At 38.2% G+C, this 13,280-nt stretch overlaps 1 protein-coding gene across 5 annotated transcripts in view; it reads right to left on the bottom strand.

Moving 5' to 3' along the window:
• The window catches only part of ANKRD46 (ankyrin repeat domain 46), a 53,154-nt gene that overhangs the window by 19,393 nt on the left and 20,481 nt on the right, over positions 1-13,280 (bottom strand). The window contains exon 1 of one of the 5 annotated variants that reach the window (XM_046642568.1): positions 9,572-9,595. The exons of the other annotated variants lie outside the window; for them this stretch is intronic. The gene's annotated coding sequence lies outside the window, so the exon portion shown is untranslated. Of the gene's footprint in view, positions 1-9,571; positions 9,596-13,280 lie in introns of those variants that run through there. 5 annotated transcript variants of the gene reach the window in all.

The following is a 13,280-nucleotide window of genomic DNA, read 5'->3' as shown; positions in this document are numbered from 1 at the left end:
AATGCTCTGCTGTTATGCATAGGGTTTCACGGCCAATTTTTTCGGAAGTGGGTGGCCAGGTCCTTCTTCCTAGTCTATCTTATTCTGGAAGCTCTGCTGAAACCTGTCTCCCATGGGTGACCCTGGTGGTATCTGAAATACTGATGGCATAGCTCCCAGCATCACAGCAACATGCAGCTGCCACAGTGTGATAATGACACACTAATGGTGTAGTTCCCTGACCAGGAAATGAACCTGGGCTGGGGAGATGAGAGAGCTGAATCTTTTTTTTTCTTTTTTAATTATTTAATTGAGGTCACATTGTTTCATAACACTGTGTAAATTTTAAGTGTGCATTACTATATTTCAGCTTCTGTACAGACGTTGTTTTCACCACCAATAGTATAGTTTTTACCCATCATCATATACATGTTCCCCTTTACCCCTTTTGCCTTCCCCTCACCCCTTTCCCTGTTGGTAACCACAAATCTGTTCTCCTTATCCACATGTGTGTTTATCTTCCACGTATGAGGGAAATCACATGGTATTTCTCTTTCTCTGTCTGATTCATTTCACTTAGCACAATATCCTCAAGGTCCATCCATGTTGTCACAAATGACACAATTTTGTCTTTTTTTATGGCTGAGTAGTATTCCATCATATATATATATACCACATCTTTATCCATTCATCCACTGACGGGTACTTGGGTTGCTCCCAAGTCTTGGCTATTGTGCATAATGCTGTGATGAACATTGAGGTGCATATATCTTTTTGAATTAGCGTTTTTCACGTTCTTTGGATAAATACCCAGAAGTGGAATAGCTGGATCATATGGTATTTTATTTTTAATTTTTTGATAAATCTCTATACTGTTTTCCATAGCAGCTGCGCCAGTTTGCATTCCCACCAGCAGTGTATGAAGGTTCCATTTTCTCCACATCCTCTCCAACAATTGTTATTTCCTGTCTTTTTAATAATAGCAGTTCTTACAGGTAAGGGGTTAATTTCAAAATATATAAAGAACTCATACAACTCAACAACAAAAAAACGAACAACTGAATCCAAAAATGGGCAGAGGATATGAACAGACATTTTTCCAAAGAAGATACATAGATGACCAACATGCACACGAAAGGATGTTCAATATAACTATTTATTAGAGGGCTGAATCTTGACCACTAGACCACCAGGGCTGGGATGACGTACTATAAAACTGTTAAGAAGAGTACTCTTTTAACAAGTTTGAACAATTGCTATTTTGAACTTTTGTCCTTGTACTCAAGAGAACCACACTGCCAAGCAAAGATAATTATGATAGGAAAACTGTTCTTGAAAATGCTATCAAAAGATAGTGACTTCATTGTCTCATTGTCTTCAGACAATAGATAGGAGAATAAATTTCTTATATTTGGGTAAATGAAACAAATTACATTCTCAGAATTCACAAGCTTTAAATTTGGGAAAATGGTCTAGGATATAAAATGTTTAGCATCTTAAACTGTAGAGAATTATAAGAGTAGAAATTAAAAACAAAGGCAACTTTTAATTTCAAAGTAACTATTAAATATATCACTGATATTTTAGCACGTCTCTTCCAGTGATACTAAAGCAAATAAATCTAAACTATTTTTACCAAATATACAGTCTTTTCATACCACTTCCCTTCTATCTTCTCTGGCCCAAATTTTAGTTTTTAATGATATTCTATTTGATGGTTTCATGTGTTTAACTTATCACTTAAAAAAGATTAGCCCAAGAGTTCCTCAAACTTCTCAATGTCAAATACTACTTTTGCCTCTACTTCACTTCAGTCATCCTTACTTGGACTTTCTCCACTAGAACTTGGTTTCACCATCCAGATCTTAACCCATAACTCCCCCTTCCATCAACTACCTCTAGATCTTCCACCTTTTCCACCTTATGAAATGTCTCCCATTTACATCTCTCAACTTCTCCTTTAGCCCCCTTTTGGCTACCTCAAGCAGGAAGAAATCTGTTCACACAACTCTTGCTAACTCTCTTCAGCCAGCTTCTAGTTCCTTCTAAGGCTCAAGGTAGATCACTCCCACTTCCACCAGGGAAGAAAATACCTTCTCCATCCAGAGAAGGAGGATGCATAGAAGCAAGGACAATGAGCATAAGCATAAGGTCAGAGAGGAAGGCCTAAAGGGACTAATAATTGGAGAAAAGACTAAAAAGAACTTCTAGAGAGAATTGAGATTTGGATCAAATCTCAGCATCAGGGTTCTGCTTTCTCAAAGGTACCACTTCCCCCTCAATCAAGATAAGGCTGAAGCTAGAAAAAATAACCAGTTGTGTAATCATAAGCTATACACAGTGAAAGCAGACTTAAAGACTTGAATCAAGAGATCTTTGGTCTATGAATTTATCAAGAATCATGCTTTAGGACAGGCACTGAAGACTAGATAACCAATCAAAATATTTGTATCTTGGGTCCTGATTGCCATTTTCTAGGATAAGATTTTAAGCTCTCCAGGAGCCTCAGTTTCATCATTTGAAAAATTGGGATATCTGTCCTATCCACTTCACAGCATTTTTGTACAGAAGTTTGAAAACTATAATGCAATATATAAATACAAGATGCTAGGTTTTTTTGCTTAGTTTCCTAGTAAAAGTTCCCATTAAAAAGGTTCAGCCTGAGAGAGTGACATCAGCATCATGGTGGAGTAAACTCTTCCCTTAGTCTTTCCCCTAAGATACAATGAAAAGGACATTCATAAACCAATAGAGGACATTCACACAACAGATGCCTAGGAGATCCACACAGCCATATGTCTAAAGGTGGGAGTACTGGACTCCCCTGAGAGGCAGTGGAAGGAGATAGGGAGATCTCCTCTCTCTCCCTGAGCAGCAGCAATCTAGGGTGTGGGACCTCACCAGAGGCTGGCACTGAGAGGAGAAGGTAAAAAAGGCAGCCCTCCATGGGAATGCTTGTACTCTGAGAGTTGCCTCCCAGCCTGTGGGAATGCTCCACACCAAGGTAGCTAAGCAGTTGGAGGGGTATCCACACTAAGCTGAGCAGCCCAAGCTGGCAGAGAGTGAGTGCAGAGCAAGGGTGCACAGGATCACACACATGAAACAAAGTAACCCTTCCCACCCCCCTGCCTGGTGTACCAGCTCAGTTGGTTGGCCACAACAGGGAATCCCTGCCAGAGCACCTGAACATACATGTGTAAAGCAGCAGCAGCCAGTGGGCAAAGGCAGATAGGCTTCCAATAGACACGCATATCTGCCAGGGGTCGCAGAAGTCTCAGAAGACACAGCTCTTTCCCCCCAACCCCAAGTGGTGGCACGTGGAATCTGTGACCAGATACTACTGCTATGCGACGTCACAAGTCCACCCCATCAAACAGCATAAAGAGGTATATTAAAACTCTAGACCAGAAGGAAAATGACAAGTACCCAGAAATCAATGAGGAAGTCACAGAAATTTACAACCTAAATGTCAGAGAATTCAAAATAGCCCTCATACAGAAACTCAATGAGTTACAAGAAACTCAGGAGGACAGTTCAATGATCTCAGGAATAAAATTAATGAACAGAAGGAATTCACAACTGAGAGTGAAATTATTTAAAAAAGCCAATCAGAATACTGGAGATAAAAAACACAATGAATGAGATAAAGGAAAATCTGGAGTCCTTAAAAAATAGAGCTGATATTATGGACAATAGAATCAATAATTTAGAGAGCAGAAATATAGAAATGCTGCAGATGGAGGAGGAGAAAGAACTAAGACTAAAAAGAAATGAAGGAATTCTCTGAGAAATAGTCAACTCATTTAGGAGAAGCAACATAAGGATTATAGGTATTCCAGAGGGAGAAGGGAGGGAGAAAGGAGCAGAGAGCTTGTTCAAAGAAATAACAGCTGAGGAAGGAGCTGGAATTAAACGTAAATGCAGCTAACAGAACTCCTAATTACATCAATGTAAAAAGACCTTCCTCAGAGCACATATTAGTAAAACTGGCAAAAGCCAAGGACAAAGAAAAATATTAAGGGCAGCAAGGCAGAAGAAAACAACCTACAAAGGAATCCCTATCAGGCATTCAGCAGATTGATATATTCAAAATTCTGAAAGAGAAAAACTTTCAGCCAAGAATACTCTATCCAGCAAAACTATCCTTCAGGTACAATGGAGAAATAAAAACTTTCGCAGATAAACAAAAGCTGAGGTAGTTCATTACCACAAGAAACAATCAAGAAGGTCCTCACACCTGAAAAAAAAGAGAAAGGGTTTACAAAGCCTTGAGCAAGGGGATAAATAGACAAACTCAGAAAATTGCAGCTATCAGAACAGGTTAGCAAACACTTAATTATAACATTAAGGATAAAGGGAAGGAAAGCATCAAAAACAACCATAACCACTTCATTTTAATCACGAACTCACAACACATAATGTAACAAGATGTGAAAACAACTTCTTGAACGGGAACAGGAAAGGAATGGAACCTGCTTAGACTAAGGAAATCAGAGAATATCAGAAAATGGACTACCTCATCTATGAGATCTTTTATACAAATCTCATGGTAACCACTAAACAAAAAAATCAGAACAGAGACACAAATGATAAATAAAGAGAAAACTGAGAAAACCGTCACAGAGAAATACCAAACTGAATTGGAAGATGTAAATACACAGGAGAAACAAGGGAAATACAGAACAACTAGAAAACAAGTGATAAAATGGCAGTATTAAGCCCTCATATATAAATAATCACTCTAAATGTAAACAGATTGAATTCTCCCATCAAAAGACAGAGTGGCTGGATGGATTAAAAACCAAGACCCAACAATATGCTGCCTCCATGAAAGACATCTCAGCTCTAAAGACAAACACAAGCTCAGAGCGAAAGGACGGAAGACGATACTCCAAGCTAATGGCAAACAAAAGAAAGCAAGTGGTGCCATACTTACATCAGACTTAGTAGACTTCAAGATAAAAAACACAATGGGAGACAAAGAAGAGCAGCATATAATGATAAAAGGGGCACTCCACCAAGAACACTTATAAATATTTATGCACCTAACACAGGAGCTCCAAAGCACATAAAGCAAACATTAACATACCTAAAGGGAGAAATTAACAGCAATACAGTAATACTAGGGGACTTCAACACCTCACATCAATGCACAGATCATCCAGATAGAAAGTCAACAAGGAAATAGTGGAATTAAATGAAAAAGCTAAACCAGATGGACTTAATAGATATATAGAACACTACATCCAAAATCAGCAGAATACACATTCTTCTCAAGTGCACATGGAACATTCTCAGAGACAGACTATAAATTGGGAAACAAGGCAAGCCTCAATAAATTTAAGAAGACTGAAATAATATGAAGCATCTTTTCCAACCATAAAGCTATGAAACTAGAAATCAACCACAAAAAAGAAGCTGGGAAAGTGACAAATATGTGGAGACCAAACAACAGCCTACTGAACAACCAATGGATCAATGAAGAAATTGAAGAAGAAATCAAAAAATATCTGGAGACAGAGAAAAATGAAAATACATCATACCAATTCATATGGGCTGCAGCAAAAGCAGTCCTAGGAGAGACATTCATAGCAATACAGGAGAGCCTTAATGAAAAAGAAAAATCTCAAATAAGTAATCTTAAACTACACCTAACAGAACTAGAAGAACAACAAACAAAGCCCAAAGTCAGCAGAAGGAAGGAAATAATAAAAATTAGACCAGAAATAAATGAAACAGAAACCAAAATAACAGTAGAAATGATCAACGAAACTAAGAGCTGGTTCTCTGAGAAGATAAATAAAATTGACAAACGCTTAGCCAGACTCACTAAGAAAAAAACAGAGATGGCTCAAGTAAATGAAATTAGAAATGAAAGAAGAGAAATTACGATAGATACTACAGAAATACAAAGGATTACAAGAGAATACTATGAAAAGCTATATACCAACAAATTGGACAATCTAGAAGAAATGGATAAATTCTTAGACTCATACAACCTCCCAAAACTGAATGAAGAAGGAATAGAGACTCTGAATAGACCAATCACAAGTAAAGAGATTGAAACAGTAATCAAAAACCTCTCCCAAAATAAAAGTCCAGGACCAGATGGCTTCTCAAGAGAATTCTACCAAACATTCAAAGAAGATTTAATACCTATACTTCTCAAACTATTCCAAAAAATTGAAGAAGATGGAATACTTCCTAACTCATTCTATGAGGCCAACATCACCCTGATCCCAAAGCCAGACAAGGTAAACACTAAGAAGGAAAATTACAGGCCAATATCACCAATGAACACAGATGCAAAAATCCTTAACAAAATATTGGCAAACTGAATACAGCAATACATTAAAAGGATCATACACTAAGATCAAGTGGGATTTATATCAGGGATGCAAGGATGGCTCAACATCTGAAAATCAATCAAAGTGATACACCACATTAACAAAATGAGGAATAAAAATCACATAATCATCTCAATAGATGCAGAGAAAGCATTTGACAAGATCCAACATCCATTTAGGATTAAAAACTCTCAATAAAACGGCTAGAGAAGGAAACTACCTCAACATAATAAAGGTCATATATGACAAAATCACAGCCAACATCATACTCAACGGGGAAAAACTGAAAGCCATGCTTCTGAGAACCGGAACAAGACAAGGGTGCCCACTTTTGCCACTCTTATTCAACATAGTACTGGAGGTTTTAGCCAGAGCAATTAGGCAAGAAAAGGAAATAAAAGGTATCCAAATTGGAAAGGAAAAAGTGAAATTCCTGCTGTTTCTAGATGACATGATTCTATATAGAGGAAAACCCTAAAGAATCCATTGGAAAACTATTAGAAACAATAAACAACTACAGGAAAGTTGCAGGGTACAAAATCAACTTACAAAAACCAGCTGTATTTCTATATTCTAATAACAAACTAACAGAAAGAGAATGCAAGAATTCAATCCCATTCACAATCTCCACAAAAAGAATAAAACATCTAGGAGGTGAAAGACCTATACAACGAAAACTATAAGACATTATTGAAAGAAACTGATGACAACATAAAGAAAAGGAATGATATTCCATGCACATGGATTGGAAGAATAAACATAGTTAAAATGTCCATACTACCTAAAGCAATCTACAGATTCAGTGCAGTCCCTATCAGAACCCCAATGATATTCTTCACAGAAATAGAACAAAGAATCCTAAAATTCAATATGGGGCAAGAAAAGGCCCTGAACAGCTAAAGCAACCCTGAGAAAAATGAACAAAGCTGGAGGCGTCACAATCTCTCAGTTCAAAATATACTACAAAGCTACAGTAATCAAAACAGCATGGTACTGGTACAAAAACAGGTGCACAGATCAATGGAACAGAACTGAAAGCCCAGAAATAAAACCACACATCTATGGACAGCTAATCTTCAACAAGGGAGCCAGGAACATACAATGGAGAAAGGAAAGTCTCATGAATAAATGGTGCTGGGAAAACTGGACAGTCACATGCAAAAGAATGAAAGTAGATTATTATCTTTTGCCATACACAAAAACTAACTCATAATGGATTAAAGACTTGAAGGTAAGTGAAACCATAAAACTCCTAGAAAAAAAAATATAGGCAGTACACTCTTTGACATTGGCCTCAGAAACATCTTTTTGAATACCATGTCTACTCGGGCAAGGGTAACAAAAGAAAAAATAAACAAATGGAACTTCGTCAGACTAAAGAGCTTCTGCAAGGCAAAGGAAATCAGGAACAAAACAAAAAGACAACCCACCAACTGGGAGAAAATATCTGCAAATCATATATCCAACAAGGGGTTAATCTCCAAAATATATAAAGAACTCACACAACTCAACAACAAAAAAACAAACAACCCAATCAAAAAATGGACAGAGAATATGAACAGACATTTTTCCAAAGAAGATATACAGATGGCCAATAGGCACAAAAAAAGATGTTCAATATCACTAACCATTAGGGAAATGCAAATCCAAACTACAATGAGATATCACCTTACACCTGTTAGAATGGCTATAATTACCAAGACAAAAAATAACAAATGCTGGGGAGGATGTGGAGAAAAAGGGAACTCTCATACACTGATGGTGGGAATGCAAACTGGTGCAGCCACTATGGAAAACAGTATGGAGATTTCCCAAAAAGTTAAAAAGAGAAGTACCATACAATCCAGCTATCCCACTACTGGGTATTTATCCAAAGAACTTGAAATCAACAATCCAAAAAGTCTTAGGCACGCCTATTTTCATTGCAGGATTATTCACACTAGCTAAAATATGGAAGCAAACCAAGTGCCCATCAACTAACACATGGATAAAGAAGATATGGTATATATATACAATGGAATACTACTGAGCCACAAAAAAATACAAAACTGTCCCATTTGCAACAACAAGGATCCAGGAAGGTATTACGTTAAGTGAAATAAGCCAGAAAGAGAAAGAGAAACACTGCATGATTTCACTCATATGTGGAAGATAAACAAACACATGGACAAAGAGAACAGATTAGTGGTTACCAGAGGGGAAGGGGGTTAGCGGGTGGGCATAAGGGGTAAAGGGACATATATATACAGTGATGAACAAATAACAATGTACAAGTGAAATTCTACAATGTTATAAACTATTATGACCTCAATTAAAAAAGAAAAGTTCAGCCTGAATTAAGGGAGAAAGGATTTCTACATCTTGATAACAACAGGTAAAAAGATTTCTGCCCTGCAGGTCAGGGGCTGATGGGAGCAACTCTTAAGAGTTTGGTGCTCTGCAAGGGCAGAGTGAGCGGAGCAGAGAAATCCACAAGTATAGTATCAGTACTATACTTTGGCACTTGAGTATACAGGCAGTTCTATAAACAGTCCCATCTGGGTATCTTGCCTTCACCTCAACATCACATCTAAAACTCAACACTCCATACACACACTCCGCCAAAGACACTACTACAAATTTCTGTCAATGGTTCTAATACCTCCCTAGTAACCCAGACTTCTAGTCATCATCCTTGATGTGTTCTTTTCTCCTGACACCGAATCAGACACAAAGTCCTGTCAACTGTTCTTCCTTTCTATTTACAATGCCTCCACTCTTAATTCTCACTCTACCAAACAACCTTATAGATGAACTTTTCCACTGCCTTCCTAATTGGTCTCTCAGTTTCATTCTCTTCCCTGTCACCTCCATCTCAGTCAATCTACATTAAGTTGCCATGTTCACTTTCTCACCCCTTGCTTTGTGAACATCACTTCCAAGCTAAAAAACTTTTCAGTGCCTCCAATGGTCCAAGCATGACCTGTTGCCTATCCTACTAGAATAAACTCCCACCTGTTCTCCACTTCCACTTTCACTCCTATACAATTCATTTTTCCCCAAAGAAAAAAATATTTCAAAAATATAAATCATTTCATGTCATTCCTCTGCTTTAAAGAAGTCAATGGCAATCCAATACATTTAAAATAACATTCAAAATCTTTACTGTGGCCTACAAAGCCCTGAATAATTTTGCTCCTGCTTACCTTAACTTTATCTTTAACCACTCTCCCTGTTCCTGTTCTCTATACTCTGGCCCCACGTACCTCCTTTATGTTCCCTGAAGCTCTTTCCTGCCTCAGAGTCTTTGCACTCACTCTTCTTTCTGCTGGAATGCTCTTCCCCTGGACAGATCTTCACTCAACTGGCTCATTCTCAGCACGCAGGTCTCAGCTAAAATGTACTTATTCCCACAAGTTACTTCTCACGTCACCCTGTTTACTTCATTACTAGTTCTTATCACAATCTTTGATTTTCTCATTTATTTGGTTAATCATTTACTGTATATCTCTCCCAACTGAACATAAGCTCTTTGAGCGGAAACTTGTTTACCTATTTAACATGATCCACAGTGTCTAGTAGTGCCTATTACGTACTAAGTATTCAATCTATACTTTTTTGGTTAAATGAATGTAAGGTCCAAATGTACGTATTCAAACAAGTCTTTCAATGGAGTCTGGAAGTTAGCATAAATGCCTAAATGTTGGCAACAAGAATGAACACACTCATTGAAGCTAGCCAAAGAACATAATTAGACTAAAAATGTATGGCCCCAAATGGGACACTAATAAAACTGATACCACATTTAAAGAGAAATCATGCTCATACGACTATTTCTTGAATGTCTTTTAACATCCAAGATGTAGGAATTATTTAGAAAAAATAAAACAACATTTGTCTACTCCGCCCATAAGCATGCACATGCTAGACAGAAATACAACATTAAAGCAAAATGACAGCATGGGTATTTCAATACTTATTTTATATAGTATGGAAACATTAGCATAAATACTGGTTACCTTATTTTTTAAAAATCAGAATTCACGTTTTAACAAGTAAAATTAAATGTTCAATACATCTCAAATTGAAAAACTAGTATTATTTCAGAACATCAAATAAAAATATAAATTTATAAAAATAAGTGTTAAGCATTCTAATATAAATGGGCAGAAAAATAAAATGAAGTATTATCTAAAAATAAACCACATAAAAATGAAGAAAATTGAAATAATCATGGAAAATGAATTTGATTTTGTGTGTGTGTGTGTGAGAGGAAGACTGACCCTGAGCTAACATCTGTTGCCAATCTTCCTCTTTTTGGCTTGAGGAAGACTGTTGCTGAGTTAACACTTGTGCCAATCTTCTTCTACTTTAAGCGGGATGCCAGTACTGTGTGGCTTAACAGTGGTGCTAGGTCTGCTCCCGGGATGCAAACCTGCAAACCCTGGGCTGCTACAGTGAAGCACATGAAGTTAACCACTATGCCACGTGGCCAGCCTGAATTTGATCTTTTTTGAAAGTGCTATTTTACAAAATGCAGTAGCATTGCAAATGAGTTGTAAGCATATTTTTGTGCAAATTTTTCCAGCTACTGAAAACCTCTCTATATTAACTGGAAGCAACATAATGGTAATGTAATTCCACATCTTCTGACTCCTTCATCTTCAAACTGTTTCTTCTCTTGAGACGCCTCTCTAGCCTTTTAATTACTTCTTTATTTTTGCAGAAACTGCAATCTTATTGATAAACACCTTTAGTTTGTGTCAAAGAAAACATTTCCATTTGTCATCTCTTAATTTTATCAGGGATGCCTGAATCAATTTCAATACTGTCAATTTCACATTTGCTCATTTGGAAAGTCTCTGAAGCAGTTAAAATTATTTTTGTATTAGAAGATTTGCATTGGCAATTTTCTTCCTTCTTTAGAGATTACACAAATACAGAAGAATACATTTTTTTTTTAAACAGTCGTTTTGCTAGTAACTCAGGACCAGTGTGAAGTTTGAGTTGTCCCGGCCTAAAGCTTGTGGGGGAGGGGTGCTCCTTGAAAGAAAGGCAATTTAGGACATTTAGTACTTGCCTAGAAATTAATCCATTTGCTTCCTAAGAATAGATCATAAAACCTGAGAGCTAAAAGGGAACTTAGTGATTATCCAACACCAGCCAATCCTTTTTCAGACAAGGAAACTGAGGCCCAGGGATTAGCCCAAGATCACACACCTGGGTGGTAGCACAGTTGAGTTGCTAACCCAGGTCTCTCACTTCCAAACCAGGACTCTAACGTCCGCTCCTGCTGTGTTGCATCAGGTCATCCATCATCCTGGACTCCCATCGCGTGTGTGTTAAGAGCAGACCACATGATGGGCACATTTATAAACCTACTTGGGGAAGAAGACCCACAAGTGACTCTCTTAAGTACTAGGCTAATCTGGACTCCTGTTTCCATCTGCTTTTCCAAATCCGCAGGTCACTGTGGTTACCCTCAGACCTGGCCGAGCTGCGGGAGCTCTCTGAGGTGCTTCAAAAGTACAGGAAGGAGCACCAGGCCTACATGTTCCTGCTCTTCTGCAGTGCCTACCTCTACAAACAGGCCTTTGCCATCCCCGGCTCCAGCTTCCTGGTCGGTGCTCTGCCCTCCTTCTGTGCCTGCCAGGAAGCCACCTTGTGTCTCTGGAGAGAGGTCCTTACGCTGCAAATCCTACAGTCCAGAGGACAAGCTGTTATGGCAACCATTTACTGACAGCTTCCTCTGTGTCAGGCACTGTCCTACTTGCTTTACCTGCATGACCTTATTTAACTCTCACAACAGCCAATAATGGGCATTATTATCCACATTTTACAGATAAGGAAACAAATGGTGAGAAGTTAAGTAACTGTCCAAGGTGACAAGGTGAAGAGGGGTAGGGCTGGGGTCTCAACCCACATCTGCCCAGCTCCAGAGTCAGCCTTCCCTCTCAGGTATGCTGTTTTTGTTTCTGAGGCATTGATAGCTTTGGAGCACTGGCCTTGAGAGGCGTGCCTGCATGCACACACCGCCGGGGCTGAATCAACTCTTCCTCCTCAGAGCTCCAGTAATGTTCTGCATTTTAGTACTGGTTTTTTGGGGGGTTACTTTATTATTATTTTTTATTGAGTTAATAGGTTACAATCTTGTGAACTTTCAGTTGTACGTTATTCTTTGTCAGTCGTACTGTAGGTGCACCCCTTCACCCTTTGTGCCCACACCCACCCCACCTTTCCCCTGGTAGCCACTAATCTGTTCTCTTTGTCCACATGTTTAAATTCCTCATATGAGTGGAGTCATACAGAGATTGTCTTTCTCTATCTGGCTTATTTCACTTAACATAATTTCCTCAAGGTCCATCCATGTTGTTGCAAATGGGATGATTTTGTTCTTTTTTACAGCTGAGTAGTATTCCATCGTATATATATACCACATCTTCTTTATCCTATCATCTGTTGACGGGCACTTAGGTTGCTTCCACGTCTTAGCTATTGTAAATAATGCTGCAATGAACATTGGGGTGTATGGGACTTCTGGAATTGCTGACTTCAAGCTCTTTGGATAGATACCCAGTAGTGGGATAGCTGGATCATATGGTAGTTCTATTTTTAATTTTTTGAGGGATCTCCATACTGTTTTCCATAGTGGCTGCACCAGTTTGCATTCCCACCAGCAGTGTACGAGCGTTCCTTTTTCTCCACAACCTCTCCAACATTTGTTACTATTAGTTTTAGTTATTTTTGTCATTCTAATGGGTGTAAGGTGGTATCTTAGTGTAGTTTTGATTTGCATTTCCCTGATGCACAGCGATGATAAACATCTTTTCATGTGCCTATTGGCCATCCATATATCTTCTTTGGAGAAATTTCTGTTCATGTCTCCTGCCCATTTTTTGATTGGGTTGTTTGATTTTTTTGTTGTTGAGTTGTGTGAGTTCTTTATATATTATGGATATTAAGCCTTTGTCGGAT

This window comes from Equus quagga, chromosome 16, assembly GCF_021613505.1.
Source record: "Equus quagga isolate Etosha38 chromosome 16, UCLA_HA_Equagga_1.0, whole genome shotgun sequence".
In the NCBI taxonomy this organism is placed as follows: Eukaryota; Metazoa; Chordata; class Mammalia; order Perissodactyla; family Equidae; genus Equus; species Equus quagga.
This window is presented reverse-complemented; position numbering and strand designations above follow the sequence as displayed.